Genomic DNA, 21,156 nt, shown 5'->3' with positions numbered 1-21,156 from the left:
CAAAAATCTCCATTTCCTGCCTTTGTTAAATTCCATATAATATATTCATACTTCCATTAATCAAGCCTGAGGAACACCCAAGGCTTTAATAAACTGAGTTCAGCTGTCTCTGAACCTGCAAAAAATACTGCCACAAACCATACCATAAAAGAAATTAAATTGATAAAGTTGATTACAAATCTAGACAGTCAGAATGAATAACAGCTATTCCAATTTGAAAAAGGCATTACTTTTCCTTCCATCAGCTTTCATTATATTTGACTATAAATATAAACACAAAAGTGCATTTATACCTACTCAAACAGAGCCCAAGCCTTATTTGCCATTCCTGGGTACATCCCATTATGTAGGTTATGGCACCTGGGCACTTTCTTAAAATCATTTATAAGAATGACCTTGATTTTTCTCCTGCCTGCATTCTGGCCTCAGCTGTGTTAATGCAGCTCTGCCTGATTTGGGCAGGAGAGGATTTCAGTGGAGTCAGGCAGCTTTCACAGAATTCCCTGGGAGCAGGATTAGACCATCAAGCGGAGATAACTTGGGGCACATGTTAATCTCTTTGGAGGGTTACTCTTGGTTTAATTGGCAGCTGGATCTTTACTTCTGAACTGCTGAGGATGTAGTGACAAGGATAAACGGCACCACAGGACCTGGCTACAATTTCTGACTGGCTGGACTTCATATGAGCTCAAAATTATGTCCACATTTATGGAAAGAAGCTGTTGAAAATAGAGTATTAACATTGTCATTGTATGGACAAACAAATGGCCCTGTGGGGACAGGCTTCTGACAGCTTTATTTATAGTCATTCTCCAAACAACCTTCCAGACTTCCACACAGCTGTGTGTGAAGTAACATAGAAGAACACCAATTACTCTGGGTGCTGTGTAGCAAATCAAATCCAATAAGAAACACTTGAAAATCTGAACCTACAGTTTTCATACCCCGTTTAAACCCCGGTGATGTTGTCTTCTGGGATTTTCTGGGTGGCTTGTAATCTTCAGTGCAGTAATCTGTAGCAGCAGAAGTTGCACATGAGCCACTGTACTTCTGCACTGATTTGTCTCATTGCCCGCAGCCCTGTGGCAATCGCTCACTGCGGGTAATTAAGACATCCTGGAAGGGGCTGGAGAAGGACATGTGGCAAATGGAAAGCAAAGGAAAATCAGAGCAAGAGATTCACTGATCGTAGTTGATCCTAAAATATCTTTTTTTAATGGAACAATTTATTTTCTGGTTTATAGCAGTAGCTGCATTAATCAGTTGCTTTGTGGCTGGCTTTGCATACAGATTCCCAGGGACTGGCAGACCCAGCCCATGCAGGCAGTGTGACCACTGACTGCCACTGATCAACCAGAACTGTCTCTTTTTGAGGTCTCTCTTCCATTTTATTTCCATTTTCTGCCTTATCACTTCTCCTTCTATCACTGGTGATCTTTTTAATTTTATTACTCAGCCTGCCTACTAAAATTTCCAACTCTTCTGCTACAATGACCTGTCAGTGTTCAGAGTCAGGAACTTGCCACTCAGCATGAAAGGAGATGCAAGAAGTGGTTTTACCAGCAAAATCCCTCACTTAGCAGACAGTTGCTCTTTAGCAACTAAATACCCACCTCAGAATGAATGAATGAGCTTTTCTAAGGTTAGGTCTTCTCTGTTCTTTGGAGCAGAAATGGAAGGTGGAAGTAAATGAGTGGTTTAAAAGTAACACCCAGGAAGACAAAACAGGAGTTTCCCGTTTTGCATCCCAGTTCCTTGATGACAATATGTTTAAAAGCATCTGTGAAAGAGGCTGTGAATCAAATAAATATTCATCTGGAGAAATAGATTAAAACAGACAATTCCGGATTTAACCAAGCATGCAACCCCCTCTGTTGATATAGAAATCAGAGATTTCCAGAGTTGTCTGAACAAGTCCCAAAGAGTATCTAAGTGCTCCCCAAGGTTAATTTGAGAGTAGAAATGATCTATAATCATTATGATGTGGTAAATAGATAAATAAGATAAAAATGGTGGTTTTCTTATACTGCTATTTAAGACACCAAAAACATAAAAAACCTTGTTTATAAAGGTGTTTGTACTCTGATGGAAAACTATAAGGGAAAATAATTCCATTTGGGGGTTTGCTGTTTGAGGAGGGGGTTTAGAGTGTTTCTGGGCCTTTTTGAATGAGATTGTTGAACCAATTTTTATACATATCCTAGGGACAGCCTTGCCAAAATATTGAGCTGAACACTAGGGGTCATTTACAGAATTTACTGAGCTTTTGGTCAAACATAAAAAATGTGTTCATTCATATTTTCATGGCTTTAGTAAAGGTTCCTGTTGTAGTTGATGATGCAGAGATAACAACGTGCAGTTGAGGGAGAGGCATCGGTCCTGGCCTTCCCAGTATGGCTGGTCTCAGGTGAATTTGCTGGATTTTTTCATGGAAAAGTTACCTTTCTTTTGTTTGTTCTCTGTTGCTTTCAAATACATTTGAAGGACTTCCCTACTCAAGAATAAGCTGTCTCTAGTCTAGAAAATCTTTAGGTAGGATGGTCAGATTGATGGTCCTTTAAACTGAAATACAGAGTGGCTGCTTGAATTAACACTCTGCAGGCAGTTTCTCAGGTGGGATTGGGATATGTAGGGTGTGCATGGCAGTGACAGCCAGTCATGTAGGAAAATAAGTCCATATTTGCATGGTCTGAGGTAGCCAGAGCTCAGAAGTAAGGCTGAGAGCCTGGGAGTTATCCACAATCCTGGATGGATTTTGCAATCTCTGCTGCATTCCCTTCAGCCTCTGAGCTGGTACCTAAGCTATTTAGTTTCTACCTGGAGGGGTTTTTTTTCATTTTATTTAGTATTTTCTTTACAAAATTCTTTACAGACTTATCTGTACACAAATTCTCATTTTCACGGGAGAAGCCCTCGGCTGCTTTGAGCTTATCACAGTGTTCCTGTTCTTTGTATTTATACATAAATTACTGCAAGTCCATTAAGTTCTCCCACATCACAGTAATGGCATGGTGCTGATTTATGTTTTAACTGTAACAGCAATTCACCAATTGACTAGAATGTTTCTTGTCATGAATATTTTAATGAGAGCTACAGACTTTATATCTGGTGAAAGAATATAATTTTCAGATGTCTGCTGTTGCCAGATGACATAGTGGAACAGAGGCACGAACTGTTCAAATGAACAAACATCTAATAGACTGATCAGAAAATTACACTGTAGCTGCTTTGTTTCATGTTTCTTTGCTGTCAGACATTTGCTAAGCTGATGACCTGATTGACAGGTAACACTTTGCTGTATTTGTGAGTTACTTTGAACAAAGATCAGGGAAATAAAATAATGAAGGGAAATGTATTTACTACTAGCAGGAAATCTGAAAGAATGGTTTGCATGTGCTTCAAGAGCTATGTTTCCCAGGGAAAAGGGCAAAGGTAGTGGGAATGAAATGATCTGAATATCCTGTGTAACTTTTCCTATTTGAACTGTCAAAATGGAGGAAATCACTCAGAACTGCAGCCTGGCTTGAGTTATGTGGTAAAAGTCTTCACAGTGTGTGGGCAGAGAAGTATCAGGAGTCAGCTAAGGTAGTGTTTCTAGAGAGGGATGACACAGCTCCTAATCTGAACTAACTTGGTAGACACAACCTGGACCACAACATTTTTTTTTGCATTTCCATATAGACAAGGTCCATGAGGAATTCATAGAGTTGTTCTGCAATGTTAGGAAATGATATTTGTAAAGAACTTGGAAAGACTGTGATTTTGTCACCAAGCTCTACTGCAAGAGCCTGAGAGTTCAAAGCGCCTCTAAACAGAAAAATTTGTCTTTCCTCCTGGTTCCTGCTAAAGGCATTTCTTCTTCACAGTTACGGTGGATGTAAAAGGATGACAGCAAAAGTCAGCAGGAAGATGGATAGCTATCATTGCAAAGTGTTCTGAGAGTCACATAGCCCTTTCAGGAAAAGAGAGCCTGGGGGAGGAGAATAATTTCTTTAGTTTAACTGAATGGTTGAGATTGATAGCAAAAGAAAAGATAGTTACTGTCAGCAAGCAGAATACCCGTCCACTGCAGGGGATGAAGAGACCAGCAATCACATACAGACAACTAGGTAATTATCACATGATTATAACTGTGGTCAATTTGGGGTATTGCAGATTCAAACTGATGATCAAAGTGTGAAAGGCTCCCTATGTCATTGTCAGCCCTCGGAATCTCAGCACAGTCCATCCATCAGTGCACATCTTCCCTGAAGTGGCTGACATTTTACTTCTGAACATTTGTTAGCCATGCCAATAGGAATTATTTACATGACTCACAAAAGAGGTTGGGGTTTAAAATATTGGAATAGGATGAAAAAAATTAAAAGGAAATGAAAAAGGACTGATTTGCACATGAATGTATTTTTTATCAGTTTTCAGGCTTATTGGATAACGGTATAAAAGATTAAAAATATCCTTACCCACTGAGTGAGAAATGTATTTTATTAATACAGATAAACTTAATTGAAGATACATGTCAGGCATTTAAAAATACTTCTATGGAGATTTTCTCACTCACGTTGAGAAGCCAAAATTCATTGTGCATGCAATCCATTTGATGTTTCTAAGGCTGAAGAGGATGGGAAAAGTGTCCCAACAACATCCTGCTCACTAGAAGGAGGGGGAGCACCACAGGTACATCTTGGATGGAGGTTGTCTGAGTGGCTGGGCTTAATTTCCTGCTGTCTCAGAGTCTTGTATGATTTCTCTCTCTCTCTGAGTGGCAAAGTAAGGTACTCCAGTGACAGACAGGTGGGAGCTAGAAAAAGATTAAATATGACCAGATATTCAGGTTTTAAAACATTATTGTAACAAAAGGCAGTGGTTTAATGTTAGGTATAAAAAGAAGGCAGCTAAAGCAGGGCTTAATTTTCCCTTACCTAATCCCTTTGATCACACCTGCTGGATTTCAGGGAAATATCTTCAAATTTGTAGAGCCAGAATTAGACAGGACAGAGACAGTAACCATCTGGTTGCCAGTGTGTTGATAGACATTGTCCAAAATCAGGAGTTTTTCTATTACCTTCATCGGTCAGAGCCATGAAGGTAACTTTGAGAAGTTGTGATTTTTCTCTAGACCTTTGTGAGATGCTAAACATGAGGCTTCATTTTCCCCAGACTGAGCTGAACTCTGCAGCAAGCCAACCTCCACACGGTGAGGGCTGAGAACAGCTTTCTCTTGCACGGCTGACACTATTAAGTGCTGAAAACTCTCACACATTTGTTTATTCACAGCCTCATGAGATACCATGTCCTGTGAATAAGCCTGTTTGGGCTACAGTTCCCACTGAGGAAACAGGTCTTGCAAAGTGATGGAGAAAACTGAAGGAACTGGAAAAAAGTTAAACACAGAAGGTCTCTCTGAGCCAGCAGGTTCCCATCTCTCAGCTTTGGGGCATCAACACTGAGCGGTAGGGAAGAGGATAAAGCCTTGGTGGAGGTGTCAAGCAGCACAGGGAATTCTGATGTGTCTTCCTGTGGTGTTTAACAGAGCTGGCTGGTGCCTCCTGGGCTTGTGTGTGCCCTTGTTGTGGGCTTACATTGCTCCAGCTGAAAGCAGCTCAGAGGAGCAAGGAGGGATGTCCATGTGCCAGCTCTCACTGGGAGAGCAATAAAAGCTGGGCCATGTGATCCTCGAGTTATGGCTTCCCATATTTTGGAGGCTTAATTTTGAAATTATTCAATTCTTTCATTCCTAGTTTTTCAGATGTTTAACTGTTGTTAAAATTAGTGTTATGGAAGGGTATGAGACAGCTCTGGGCTCAAAACATCAGGGCCAAAGCACAAAAATGTCTGCCTGTGCTCTGACCCTCCAGCCACCAGCTCTCTGACCACTTGAGGAACAGCAGATTCTGAAAGAAATGCTACAGAAAATGCCATTTCTGAATTTTCAAGCAGTGGTAGGGACAACAAAAGAGGAGGTCCCATAGGTATCTTGGCCAAAGAGGCACTACTCTCACAGATTTGTGTCATAACCACCTTTGAGTTTATTTAATTCGCCCAGCTCAGAATTGAAGCTGCATTAAAACTTCTGAGCTTTCTTCACACATAAAAAGCCCTTGTGAAATCAGGGCTCATGTCACCAGTATCAGTCTATAGTAGGCAACTGTGCAATGGAGCATGGAATAAAAAACAACCATTGTGTTTCAGCACTCTTTAAATGCTTGCAACTGTTACTTTTCTTCTTTTGCATGGAAAACGTTTCTCTGAATTGGGACAGTGGAAGCAATCAACGGCTTCAGCACTAAAAATCAGGCAGCTAAAACAGAAAATTGGGTGCAATTTGTAATCTGCACAATGTGCTGAGTCTTCTGCCAGAATACATTTTCCAGAGAACATTTATTTGGGTCACATCCCCCAACTTGGGATTCCTCAGGAAGGCTCAGCAGCTTTTATCCAGCATGACAAAACTATTTCTGTATTTAGGCAGAGAGGTGCTGCAGAGAGAACCTCCCCAGCACCAGCAAGGCACTGTCAATCTTCACTTGTAATGAAGTGTTGAAAGACAAAAGATACACTGTGGAGTGTTTCAGGGGAGAGACACCAAGACATCTGCACCCTCACAACACTGACAGAGCCCTCTGCAAGTCATAAAGGGGTTGTTCATCCTGGGGAAAAAAGGCTTTTATCCAGTAATACTGTTTCTAATCAGTTTTCTCTCCCTGCTGTAATGTTGTGTTGACTCCTTGCCAGCAGCTGAAGCACTATGGGCTCTGCCTGTAGCACCTCCCTGCATTGCTGCACCTTTGCCAGCCTGTGACAAACTGTTTCCAGGACAGGTTTAAACTCCTACTTGCAGTAGGAGTTGTACGGCAGAGCTGAAAATAATGAGAAACAGAAACTCGTGGTTTTCCATTGGAATCCTGACAAATCTTTTTATTGCCTGTGGTGCAGAAGACAAAGAACATAGGTTAGAGTCTGTCAAGAAATGGGGCAAGTACATTTCAGGAAAGAACAAAACCAGACCGGTTGTTTTTTCCCTGCAAGGCTCTGTGGATTTCCACCAGGAGCCCTTCTGTGCTGTGCTGTGCTGTTCAGGGAGAGCAAGGCACAATACAGTGATGTAATCCAGCTCTGCTGAGCTGACAGAACACCTTGAAAGGCAACCCAAATACTTTCTGATTATTAAATTGGTGTTTAATCATGCATTCTTTAAATCATACCCCCACATTTTTGTTAGAATTTGCAGCTGCACCTCCACAGTGAGCACATCTGCAGGGACCTCTCCCTCAAGCAGGCAGTCATGCTCATCCTACATTTAGAAATAAACACTCTCTGCTTTGGCCACCTCACTTAGCCTAACCTGGCACTGCTCTTACTGATAGACTCCCTGGTTTATGATTTATGTCTGATCCCTCCATCCCCATGGCAGTACTGCACTATCCCATTTGCTTGCAGTTGCTGCTCTTTCCTCTGGAACACAAAGATGAATTCACAATTTCTGTTGTTAATGTAGAGCAATGCCTGTGTGCACCTGCTCTGTACTCAGGTGAAGACACCTTTATAGAGAAATGAACATTTCACAGTTATTTTAATGAGCCCTGCAAGGTTAACTTGGCAGGTTTTAACAGGTAGTAATTGTCTGCTGTTACATGGTGATAACAATGTGACCGCACTGCTATTATGGTAATAGCATCACAACATTATCTTAATATGCTGGGGTCAAATAAGGTCTGTATTACCTTACCTTATAGGTAATTTATTTATATGAATTGTACTGGGAGGCAATGCCATGGGGATTTTGCAGCTAAGGCAATCCTGAGAGGAGTTTATGAGTGCTCACACGTGATTAACATTAGCAACAGCTTAAAGAAAACCTTAACTCCTTGGTATTAATTGATTCCTAGGCAAAAAAGTGGGTCTAACATTGTATGTAATCCATGCACTTTTATCTTGGTCCTACAAGGCCAAGGGGAGAGTGGGACCTCACTGTAGATAAGAGAGAAAAACTGCTTCATAGTCATTAAGAAAGTCCCAAGAAATTGGACCCTGATACTTTTTTTCAGTCCTGATCACATAATTCATCCTTAATTTGAGATGTCACAACTGTCCTCTAAGTTTGTGTCGAAAATGCCCTCCCCTCCTTCTACCCTCAGTGGAGGCAGAAGGGACCATCTCCTTGCAGCAGAAACGCCCCTGGTACAGCTCTCCAGAATCAAGGTCCAATTAGCTGCACATAAGCTAAAGAAAAAAAGCTTTACCATATGTGCCAACATGGTGGTAACTAATTGTATGTGACAGGGAACTAATTGTGTTGTGCCTTTAAGCAAGTACAGTACTTGAACGGAAATGGTGACTCCAGTTTTGCTCTTCACACAGTCTGTGGAGTAGATAATTTACTTGGAGGAATGTCTGTAGTGGGGTGGCACCAGGGTGCTGGTGCCTTCAGAGCCTGGGCCATTCCAGGAGCACAGAGCCAGCCCAATTCAGCTGCAACAACCCTGTCTGTCAGGGGCAGGAGCAGATCAAATGTATGTATTGCTATTTCTAGATTCTACTAGCATCAAAAGTAAGATTTTGTTTCCTTTGCCTAACATAGGGATTTTTTTGGTGCATTTATGCCGTGAACATTCTCCAAAAAAAGAACTTTCACAAGTAAACCTGTGAAAATGAGCTTTTCTGCTTACTCCCATGGGCAAAGCCACTTCCCACCACAGGAGCTCTCTTTGATCTGACTGATGTCCTACATGATAAATCCTGTTCCTCAAAAGGAGCCCCAGGTGACACTGTGGGTGTAAAAGTGTTCTGGGCCCATTGTGAATGAGCCCAGTGCATTGCAAGAGGGATGATCAACGCAGTGAAATAGGGATATAAGAGAGGGGTTTGTAGGTGGCAGACTTTGTAACTCCTGGCAGCACTTCTGCAGCTGTCCTTGCCCTGAAGAAAGGGAGCCCAGTGCAGGAGATTTTTTGAGTGACTTAGGGAAAAAATACTCAACAAAGTAAGTCAACAAAAGCCCATGGATCACACTGATTCACTCTACTGACACAAAGGGTCTGGGAGTTTGGAAAAAACTTTGTATATCATTGCCCATCAAGCTAGTGAACAGAAAAAACATGAAAAAACAGAAAAAACAGAAACACATATGTAAAACCTAATAAGCTATACACCATTGCAATGTCAAAGTAAGCATTCAATATTAATGATATTTAAATATATATATGTGTTTATTTTTGTTACAAATGGTAAGTCTTGTAATGAAATAAAGCAGAATATTTCACCTTCAAGGTGGGAAATGCAATTGGAAAGGTATTTGCTACAGTGTAGCCTTTAGTAATAAATGGTAGAAGAAAGCACATCACTCATAAACATTCCTTTGTGAATGGAGTACTTTATGAAAAGATTGCTGTGGTCAAAATGATCTATTCTGCACAGCAGGATACAAATGCTGCTCTGGAGAATGTCAGTCTTTCTGCAGAAAAAAAATCATATTGTAATATGGGAAACTGTCCTCAGTCTGACAGAGAGCTCACCTCTGTGGGTATTTTCTTACAAAAGACTGTAGAAAAGTAATGTCTGCTTGTCATCATAGTTACTTGAGTATCTCTGACTGGAAAATTCCCTAATCTTGAACAAAATCAACTATATTATCATTTTCCCTTTCTTAATTATATTCTAAGGATTTTTACCAGCTTTGTAAAGTTGATTCCAAACTGCTAAGGACTCTTTATTCTTAAAGTTAGAGTTTATGCAAATGCACTTGGCAGTTTTTACTTTCTGCTTCATTCCAAGGTATTAATTCAGGAATTGCTGTAGCAATGTTAAAATAAAGGTATAGAAAATTATGGTTTTCTCTACAAGAAAAGGATTCTTTAATAATATTATTGAATAACTTCTGGTAGACAATAATCACATGTTCATGTGAGGCAAATAAATTATGTGCTATCATTATTTATGTAAAAGTATAACGTAATGAAAGTTCTTGTGATGTGGCAGATGAAGGATAACTCTATTACAAGAACCAAATTTGATAATTTGTATCCAAAAAATCTTTTTCTCCTGAGTCTTGGCAGAATTAGATTTTGCTTCTCTCCGTATGAAAATCCCATTTTATCAAGCATATTTTAGATACCAAGCCCAGAGTGCCTCCAGGCTGCTGCAGGGGCCAAGGGCTCTCCTGTCCTTCCCACAGTGCTCATCCTGCTCCATGGCCATGCAGATGTGTGGGAAGCACCACTGCAAATACCTTTTTTGCATAGAAATGAGAAGCTATTTTAAAATTAGATGAGTATCATAAAAAGCATTATTGCTGCTTCTCATCTGTTCTACCTTTCCACTTACATTCTTTTTATTGCCATTAAGCTTCTTACCATGCCAACGCCTTTTAGGTTCATGATTATAAGTATTTAAAAATAGCCAAGTTGTGCTGACTGATATCAAGTTGAAAATAATAGGCTCTAATTTGAAAAATGAAAAGCAGCTAATCCATTATTTAGAGAAATGTTGCTTACTGGAAAAAAAATTTGTTTTCCTTTATAGCAGAGTCTGGTGTTCTCCTGTTTTATTATCTAATACATTTTACCTCTACATGGTGCATTTTACCTCTATAAACGTAGATTTTTGGGTTTTTTCAACAATTTAAAACATCCAAAGATGGGCCTTTCATTTAGAAAAACGTGAAATTGAAATGAGAATAATACCTGCTGATGCAGCTGGCTGGTACCAAATCACATCTCTCAGCCTGGCTGTTCTTGTGCTCTGTGAGGACTCTGATTCTCTTTGTATTTGGGCAATTTCTCTTTTCTTGGAAAAAGCCTTGTAACATCCTGACAAGGCTTGGCACTCTCTGGAGTGTGCAGGTACCCTACTGAGCTTGTTCCAGTGGCGAGGATGAGGCTGGAATTAAGGAGAGGTTTGGCACATCACTTACCTACCTCATTCTTGGGTCCTGATGAACCCTAAATAAACCCAGGGATGAAGCCAAGAGGAGCAGGTCAAAAGTCATAGTGGTTGTATAAGAACTTGTTCAAGTTGCAATAGTGTAAAATAAATAGGAAGTACAACCTAAGGTAATGATTCTTTGGTTTGGTTTGGGTTTAGGTTTGTTTTGTTTAAGGATGTAAATACCAGGCTCTACATCCTTCTTTCACAGCCATGTAAGGCAAAGCCAAAGAGCTGCTTTCCTTGTTTTCAGGCAGAACTGGGAGGAAAGATGTTGGAAGTCTCCTCTCCTCCAGTGTCAGCTTGACTTGCACATCAGGGCTGGCCCAGCACCAGTTTAGTCATCAGCATCAACAAAACGCCTGGTGCAGTTGGTATTCCCACAGCAAGGAGCAAAGGGAGAATGGGACTTCCCGGGAGTTTCACCTCCAGTGCCTCTGTGATTGCTTTGCCCAGCATGTGTAACCCCCCTCCTGTAAATGCCAAAGGCATCTCAGACCCCGTGGTGTCCCTGTGTACCCCCGAGCTGGGCAGGGATCCGGCTGTCCCAGGGACTCGAGGGCTCTCCTGCAGACTCTGGGAGAAGCATCAGCCTCAGCTCTGAGTCTTCAGTTCTTTGGTGCATGTTCTCAGAGAAGATAAATGTAAAAAACAGGTGCAGCTGCCAATGATAAATAGTACAATATGTTCAGATACGAACCTCAATCTCAATTATACTATTTTTAAAAGGTCTATTAGCAACGTAAGCAGTCATGAAAATAGTCTTACATTTTCCATGTGTCCCTGAATAGATCCCAGTGACTTTGTGCTGACACATATCTTTGCACCCAATCATGAAATTCAGTGCAGGATTTTTTTTTTAATCTTAAATTAAATTAAGCTCTTCTGTTTCAGAGCAGGTTTCTTTCATGACATTAGTTCATTGAAATCCAGATCCCAAAGCAAAAAGGGAATTTTTATATTTATTATTAGAAACCCAAAAAGAGGCTCATAAGATCCTCAGTGTTAAAAAGCTGGAGTTATAGAGTTCTGCAGAGAGAATCAATAGGCAGGCTACAGCATGGCAAGCAACAAATACTCACTGTATTTAATTTCAGTTAAGTACTTGGACAAAATATATTTGATTTCTTTTCACACGGCAGGCTAATTTTCTCCAAAGCATTGGCTTTGTTGAAATCATTGACTTCCATTTGGAAATTCTTTATTAATTAGCATGGTCTGCTCAAACCTGAGCTGAAAAATGCGATCTAGTATAACAAATATTCCATAGCTGGGCTTGGGATTTGATCTTGCGTCTGCTGTTGGATTTGTATTGAATTCAGAGGAAAGGAAAGCAGACATTGTCCCTTAATGGGAACTTATGGTGAATGTGCATAATTAAACAGCAAGACATACTCCCTCCTATGTGTAGATAATATTTTAGATAATATTTAGCCTGCTCACGTTACACAAAAGCCTCTAAGGCTGCTGGGTGAAAGGCAGATGTGCAGCTCCAGCTCCTTCCCTGGAAATGCAGACAGGTCCTTCAGCTACTGCTGAGCAGGACAGGGATGCTAAAATATTTGATGCATTTATACTTCCTCAAGAATCCTATTATTTTCTGTAATTGAAACTGTATCTGAAATGGTTTGGGTGGCACAAAATAGTCAGGAAAGCAGTAAGAGACATAAAGAAGAGAATGTAATGCTAACACGAGATGAGGCTGGCCCTGGGTCATGTAATAATATATCATTAGCTATCCTAACTGACATAAATGAGAGAATAAAAATGCTACTTCTCTGTAATAGTTGAAAGAGAAGAAAATACCGCATTTTTCAGGAGCTGCTGTACCTTAAGGCAAATCAGCTTTTTAATGTTCTCCCTTGGATTTGATATTTTTTTCCCCATTACGTGGCTTAATAAAAACAAGGTTCATGTGCCACTGAGCAGCACTGCTTTTGTGTCAAATAAATTAATAGCTTTTTAGGTTCCCATCGTGTACCTTCATAACCAGTGTCTTCCCTGTAAATTAAATGGAGGTGAACAAGTAAACTGGGAAATCCTGACTTAGTTGGGCAAGCATCTGAAAAACAGAAGTTCAGTTAAAGCTCATGAAAGGCCAAAGGCTCAGGGAAACTGGAAGGTGAAATTAATTCCCAAACTGCTGTGGCAGTTTAAAAACAATTAGTGAGAACAGTCTCAAAAAGGCTTTTCAAAGTGCCTGTGTTAGCTGTGGCTCCACACGTGGGGCTGGCAGGGTCAGCCAGAATTGTGTGGAAATGATCTACACGATTGGGAAAATCAATGACCAGGAAAAAAATGGATGGCATTTCTCAGTAACACTAACAAAGATTGCAAGGGAGAGTGAGGTAATTTTCTGCATTTGGTTTTCAGTATTAGCCTCCAGATGACTCCCAAGAGAGGGTAAACTAATGTAATCTATATATATACATATATATACACACAGGTAAGAATGAGGTAGAGGAATTAAAAGCAGAGGAACTGGCTTTGTCAGTGATTATAACAGTTCAAAATGTTTTGATATAAAATATTCATTTCAACGCTGGGTTCCATCTAAACAAAGAAGATATTTCAATGTATTCCATTGCCTTTTATTTTGATATTTTGGGTGAGGGTTTTTTTGCCAGATCATTTCCCATTCAGAATACCCCAATTCAGAGGAACTCAAACCATCTCTAAGTACTGCATCAAATTATTGAAACCTCCACGTTTGTGAAACACATTTCAGAAATAACGTGTTTCAATAAGGTTCTTGGTTCTGGATGTTAAGACTTGGAACAGTCAAAGTGATGTAACTGAAGCAAATATTTTTCACCAAATATTCTGTAATGAGGCCAGATTTTATACTCCTGAAGCTTTCATTAGAATGGATGTTCTCAGTTGTTCCCAGTTCTGCTGTTCCAATCATGTGCTCGTCATTCAGTATTTGCATTCAGATCAATGTTGCACTTCTGGCTCCATTAGTTTCAGATTTTGGTTTCTTCCAAACTTTTTCTAGTCCTTCAAAATACTCCTTTGGATATTTCTTTCATCCCGGGGCTCATCTGTGCCATGACAGGATGGCAATGCCACAAGAGGAATAGGCATTGAAATGCAGAGCATCTTTATCCTTGCAAGAGCAGCTGACTCCAGCACTTCAGCCCTTCCTCTTTTCCTGCTTATGGCAGGGAAGATCCACTGAACAGAAAATACCAAAGCTAAGTCAGAGGCAAGCTGTGGTCTGACCACAGTAAGTGGTGGTGGGTGCAAGTGAAGAATCACATCTTTAGAAGTCAATAAATGTCATTAAGGATCTTTTGTTCTTATTTGTGTGACAGTTAAATGTATGATCCCCCTGAGTGTGTGGAAACAGGATCAATGATGAACTTCAATCCACACAATCACTTCTTATGTGAGACATAACCTTGGCTATTAGCTCCCAGATCAATCAATAACCTATTATCTCATGAGCTAAGAAATAAATACAGCCTCAGGCCACTATTAATTAGAGCAGCCAGGGAGGTATAGACCAGAAGATGTGTGTTGTTGTTGTTCCTGATCGTTTGAAGCACAGAATGAAGCTGAACTGGTAGGATTTGGTTTAGAATTTTTGGTAGTTTTGGTGCGTTTTTTCACTTGTTTATTTGGGGTTTTTTGAGGAGAAAAAAGTGGGTCTTTTTCTGATATGATGAATTACTACTTTTAAGCAGACCAAAATATTGATAGTGTGGAATTTGTTACTGTCCTTGACTTGAAGCAATTAGATCTCTGATATGTTCATTACAAATGAGGAGGAAATACAGCTTTCTGATAATGATGTTTTAGTGCATGGATTCAGGAGCTACATTTTCAACACAGAAAGGACTTTTTCATCCTTGAAAGACTAATGGGAATCATTGACAGTTGAGGACTGGTCCTCATATAAGGCCAAATGTTAATGTTTATCAAGCCTTCTTGCTATGGTCAGATCCTTGATTGTAACATGAAGACCTAGGAAAGGCTTGCTAAGAGCCAGGATTAAAAAGAAAGCTAATACATTTGAAGGTAAGTTCACAATGATGTTTAAGCCTTGTGCATATTTCCAAAAAGAAAGTTACAACAGAACTGTGTAACTACAGAGAAAAACAAAGCAGAACAAAATGTAAGAGCCACAGGTTATCTCAAAACACTCTTGCCATGGTTTAACCCCAGCTGGGAACTAAGGACCACTCACTCCCTCCCTGCCCACCAGTGGGATGGAGAGAATAGGGGAAAAAAAAGAGGAAAACTCATGGGTTGAGGTAGGAACAATAACTGAATAACTGAATTAATAACTGAAACAAAATAAAACATAATACTAATAGTAATAATAATTGTAATAAAAATGAGAGGAAGAGAGATAAAACCCAAGAGGAATGATGCAAATACAGTTGCTCACCACCTGCTGACTGATGCCCAGCCCATCCCCGAGCAGTGATCGGCCCCTTCTGGGTGACTCCTCCCAGTTTATGTGCTGGGCATGACGTTCCATGGCATGGAATATCCCTTTGGCCTGTTCAGGTCAGCTGCCCTGGCTGTGCTCCCTCCCAGCTTCCTGTGCCCCAGCTCACTGGCAGAGCATGAAAGGCTGAAGGCTCCTTGAGTGGGCAAGCACTGCTGAGCAGCTACCAAACCATCAGTGTGTTGTTGGTGTCATTCTCACACTGAATCCAAACACAGCACTGTAGCAGCTACTAAGAAGTAGATTAACTCCATCCCAGCCAAAACCAGGACACTACTCCAAACAAGCACAACGAAAACATGAACAGAAGTGCAGTCAGCCCACTCTTCCAATAATAACAAGATAGCTCAGTGGTAGCAAAAAGACATTCCTGGTAATTAATGGGAGTCAATATGTCCTATTGCTATTCCTGTTTTCATATCAATAAAATCAGAGCAGTCATGTTGTTCCAATATAAATATCCCTGTTTGTTGTCACTGGTCCTCAAGCCATGCAGTTTCTCCAGAATGTGAATTTGTTGACTCCTGCTCTGTGTTTTACTGCTTTCCTCTGTTACTTTGACTGCTGTGAATTCATCATATATTTATTGACAAATGCATGAGCAGTTGCAGCAGGATGTGATCTGATGCAAACAAAGTCTAAAAAGTTGGCTCATTCACCTTTGCCTGCAATGTTTACCAAAACAAATGACCACCCCCAGACAGTTAATAAACTGAAGATACAGCATATACGTGCTGCACATTTACAGAGCTTTGTCAATGGTTAGGAAAAGGCTGAAGTGGTAAAGCTTTTGGTTGCCTTTCTAAACATTTTCTCTTGAACATGATTTATGGGGCACTTGTTGCGAGATGAAGCCTGGAGAAAACACATTACTCACAGAAATCAGGAGCAATTCCTCGAACAAGCCCTCCCCATCTATGACAAAACCAAGAGCTGACTGCCCTGCCACTAATCATAGAGGCCTGGGCTGGGACAAGGTATTTACACCCCTTTTACAGCCTTCTGTCCCAGCAGTGTGCACACTGGGGCTTTCTGCAAATTTTCTACAAATTTACGTGCCAGTTTCTGAGATGGCTCATCAAAACCAGTGATTTTGAGCTACTCTTGTGATGGATGTTGAGTTTATATGTTTAAGTCCTTTTTAGTGTCAGCTACAGATATAAGAACATCTGAGGACACATCTGGATGTTCCTGATCTTTGCACACCTTTCCCTGAAGTCAGATTTTAGGTTTCATAAACAGTAGTAAATTCTTTATGTGTAGATTCTTCCTATTTCTTTATGCCCTATATCAAGGGCAAATTTAAAGTGATTTTATTCTTTTTTTTAATCTATAGAGTCAAGGTACAATTACTGCAAACTTTCCTCAATGTGCACCTGCTAATAAAGATTAAGTTTATTACAGCACTGCCCATTTTCTGAATCAAAGCATTCCCTCTCGCTCATGAAGGTCAATTTTTTTCAGGATCAGGCTGGGAAGGGAACAGCACTGATGAGGATGACCCACACCAAGAGTCACCAGGACATCTGTTCCTGGCTTGTCTGGGTACACAATTCCCTCAGTGCCAAGAAAGGTAGGAGGCTCTGGCTGACTTTGTTGGTACATGACTGTTTGCATTGTTGTTGTGAAATAGCTATCAATTTGTCTAAATATTGACAGTCCCCGCTAATGACAATATTTGGACTTAGGGTTGAAATAAATTCCACCAAAGCCCCAGAGCTTAAACTGTCTGTGCTTTACAGACAGAGCTGGCCAATAAACAGCTCTGGACATGGTGACTTGGTGGATTTTAGGCTGCCTGAATATGACTCCCTTTGTTATTCTTTAGTTGCTTTGATTCTCTGATTCTTACCCTTTTGAAAAAATACATCTTGGATTTTCCAGTGCATGTATTCTGGGGAATTAAATTATCCTGAAACCAAACATAGAATTAATTTAAAGGGGGAAGAGCTGGCCTGACAACTGGCACTGGTGGATTCAGGAGAGCCAGAGCTGCTGCACTGTCATCCTTGATGTTTTCTCTTTCTTCTTAATCCTTTCATTCTGTTTACCAGGCTTGTGGCAAATGAAGTCTGTTGTTTTGCTGTCAGAAAGTTTTCTTAGAAAGGCTGGTAGCATGAAAGCAATACAAATAGTGACTGCAGCCTTTTGAGTCACCTATTAATTCAGTATTGGCTGCAGCTGTGAAACATTTTCTTTGACATATGTGGTTTTTTACTGTGTAATCATCTGTGGGGCTTGCTCTCCAAGACAGAAAAGCCAAATTTATGACATTTATCCACAAAGCATAAGGAAAATGTGTTTATTTATTTACAGTTACACATTCACGACACTAAGCCAATCGTGCCAACCAGCAAGGAAATCAAATTCAATTTGATACGTGTAATTTGCATGATGTGGAAATCCTTTGTGAGTATCCCTGGCCTTGGATGCAGGCTCAGCCTTCAATATTTCCTCCATTAGCCCCAGCATTCCCACAGGCAGGGCTGGCCTAGGCAGGAGCCCAGAAAAATCAGAACAGGGTTAATTCAGTTTTTCAAGCCTGTTTCTGTGAAAGGCACAAGGCTGCTCTACAGAAGCCCTGCTTTTATCTCCTGAGGATTCATCCATCCATGCTGTGTCTAAGAGCACCACAGGCAGAGGCTCAGGATGAAGCAGGACCAGCTCCATAAAGCTCAGCACAAAGCATGGAACAGGAGTATCCCCTGTCCATGGAATAGGGATATTCCCTGCAGATCAGTGCAGCATTTCCACTAGTGAGGGACTGGCATTTGGGCAAAAATAGGGAAGGATTTGATTTGGCAGGCAGTGGGATGGGGCTGTGTCTCCTGAGCCAACACATTCTTCTCTGAAAAGAAGCTATTGGTGTTTTCTGTTCCTTTCCATTATGTATTATGAAGTTGCTGCACTTATACCTCCATATTTTTCATATCACACTTCTTAGATCCCCAAAGATCTATTGCCCATAGCAACACTATCAGTATTAGTAGCAAACAATCACATTCTTGTCTGTTGAGGGCAGGAAGTTCCTCCATCATTTTTTAGGGGTTGCTGAGCACTAATTAGCTCTTATGTAATACCAGTTAAATGTTTCTGATTCCATTGTAAAGGGCAGCTGTTGCACAGTGAATAACGCTGCAAACTTTTGACCAGAGATAAGCAAGGTGAACTCCCACTCAATGAAAAGTGTTACACGATGTACAGTAACATTTCAGTTGGAAGCCCTCAAACAGTAAATTACATAGCACTCATATCTCTTCAACAAAATGTACTTTTCAGTACTCAGGAATTTCACAGTGGATACATAAATTTAAGCAACCTTTAAATTCCTTCTTCCTGTACTCATGTGGGTGTGAAAAGTCAGAATGGGAATTTCTTTTGCAATCATGTCAAGTGAGGAAGGGAAGTTGATACATATTTATATGCATACACATGCATAAACACCGTTTAGCTGTTTCAATTTGCACTTCAGTAAAAATTCTCTGACTATGAAAATTTTGTTTGCACTGCCTCAGAGTGAAATCTGTCCTAGGAAATCAGCTATCTGTAGGAAATCATCTATCTGCCATTTATCTTTGAAGGCTCCTCAGTGCCTTTATAGACCTGACCTCTTAGTGATCCTTTTTCTCTAAGCACCCAAACCCACCACTCAGAGCCATTTCTACTTGTAAAGTAGTTGATGCTTTTCTTGCCACCTTCAGCACCCATCCTTCCCGCTTAACACCTCATTTCTTTTATCATCTTAATAAAAATGGTGCAGGATTTCTACTGAGTGCTACAGAGTCCTCAGTGCTTCTCTGCTACCTATTCCTGTGTCTGTGGTCTAATCCAAGGCATTGGGTGACCTGCCATTGATGATGACACTGGGTCTGCTTGGCATCACTTGCCTTCCTGCTCAGCAATGAAAGAAAACCCCCAGGGTCTGCAGCTCCTCACTCAGGCATAAAGCACATCAGGTACATGGACTCTGAAGACTCAGCCACCCGGGGATGCTCCACCTGAGAGCCATAATTTCAAATGCAGAATGTCCTCAGGCAAATCTGAAACACCTTCTGCCTCTGAGGATGGGAAGATTTTAGAGGTGGCTTGAATTAAAAGTTTGAATTGACTCCACTTGAGGTCAAGCAACCAAGGGAGTGAAAGAGAAGAATTGTTTTTATCTTGAGTCACAGGTGCTACACATCTGATGATTAAACACAGAGAACTGGAGCTGGTCATTTATGCATATATATTTGACCTGTCTGCTGAAATCCAAAAGGTTCATGTGACTCAAACACACAGAGTGGTTCTGATGACCTGGGCAGCATCAGCTGGATAAAATCAAGAGAGCAGCACATGCTTGGGCAAATGTTTCATTACCCAGATGTGAATTCAACAACACTCAAGCACAGGGCTCATGGGCCTAAGGAATAAGATTAAGTGTTACCTGGTGCCTGCTAAGGACAGGCAAATCTCACAAGAAACTGAGAACATCAGCTCCTTCTCCACCTGTCTGTAGCAGGGAGCTCTCAGGCAGGCTGCCAAGTGAGTGACAGCTCCTGGAGGACTTACATCATAATACATAAATGTCAGAACTTTTTCAAATTATAAATGACATTTTGTAACTCCAAAGGTGGTGCTCCCAGTGTTCTGGGAGTGCTGCATTGGCAGCTAAAGGATTGACCACAGGGTTGGATGTTAAAAAACACTTATGTTCAAGACAGCATGGCTGCATTACATCCATTTTATACCATGAAAAAAAATCCCAGCCAGCCTCTGAAGCCCAGTTTCTGTACCTCTGAAACACCAGTGTCACCAGCCTGAAAGCTGTTATGAATCAAATCATCTGGGAGAAGGAACTGAAATCGAGGGAAATGTGATTGAGAACTGAAAACAGTTTAGAGACATTTTATTTGATATCCAAAAAGCTAAAAATTCACAGTGAGGATGAAAAAGTGTGTAACTTCAACAAAAGCAAGCTGAGATCATAGAGGAAGTTAGAAAAAAAGCAGCAGTGAAGCTATAACAGATGGAAAGCAGGCGACTGTGAAAATTGTTAGTATATATTAGCAGCTAGGAGCTATCTATGAGACGAGAGGGCTAAATGACACTAGCAGGAAGTTTTGAGCAGCTGAGCCATAGGAACTGATAAAAATGACAGATATGCTGGCAATGGTACGTTGTTGCATGAAGTGGGGAGAGGTGTCAGTGGTGATGCAGTGAAGATGAAGCTGAGCTGGCAAGAGAGGCTTCAGGTCCTGCCTTTCATCCCAGGCTGCTTTCTGGGTTTTACCTGGCCAGCTTGGTAATGTGACATGTGTGAACAGGGTGTGAACAGTGTGTCCAGCCCCAGGTGCACTTTTCCCTGAGTGATGCACTGACTGCTAAGCCACCCAGCTCTGCCTCCTCAAAAATCTGCCCTGAGAATCTCTTCTGCCTTTGAGTCTGTGACTTTCTCTCCATGTCCTAAGAAGGTTCATTTCCTTTGGCCCATGGCAGCAAAGTGTTGATGTGACAAACACCTGCCTGCTTCCAGAGAGCTTTCTGTCTGGTTTGGGAGGTTGGGTTTGGGTTGAAGCTGGGGGAGGAGGAGCTGTGAACGAGCTGTGCCACTTCCCCTGCCATCTGAGTCACAAAGGATGGATGCTGATGCCATCCCCTCCTCTTGCAGCTATGTTTTAAAATAAAGCAAATGCTGTTGTTGCACCTTGGACATGATTTGAGCCGGTTGCAGCCAGGGGTTCTGTTGTATCCAACTGCTGGGATACAAGTCTTGAGCAGGCAACTCAGTCTTGGCT

The 21,156-nt window shown here is 41.0% G+C and overlaps 1 long non-coding RNA gene across 1 annotated transcript in view; it reads left to right on the top strand.

The window, feature by feature from the left end:
- The window catches only part of LOC126641036 (uncharacterized), a 92,595-nt gene that overhangs the window by 62,889 nt on the left and 8,550 nt on the right, over positions 1-21,156 (top strand). Inside the window, exon 4 of the long non-coding RNA XR_007629189.1 lies at positions 16,844-16,952. This is a non-coding gene — a long non-coding RNA (uncharacterized LOC126641036). The remainder of the gene's footprint in view (positions 1-16,843; positions 16,953-21,156) is intronic.

Source organism: Myiozetetes cayanensis, unplaced genomic scaffold, assembly GCF_022539395.1.
Source record: "Myiozetetes cayanensis isolate MyiCay16 unplaced genomic scaffold, myiCay2020 scf20-37, whole genome shotgun sequence".
In the NCBI taxonomy this organism is placed as follows: Eukaryota; Metazoa; Chordata; class Aves; order Passeriformes; family Tyrannidae; genus Myiozetetes; species Myiozetetes cayanensis.
This window is presented reverse-complemented; position numbering and strand designations above follow the sequence as displayed.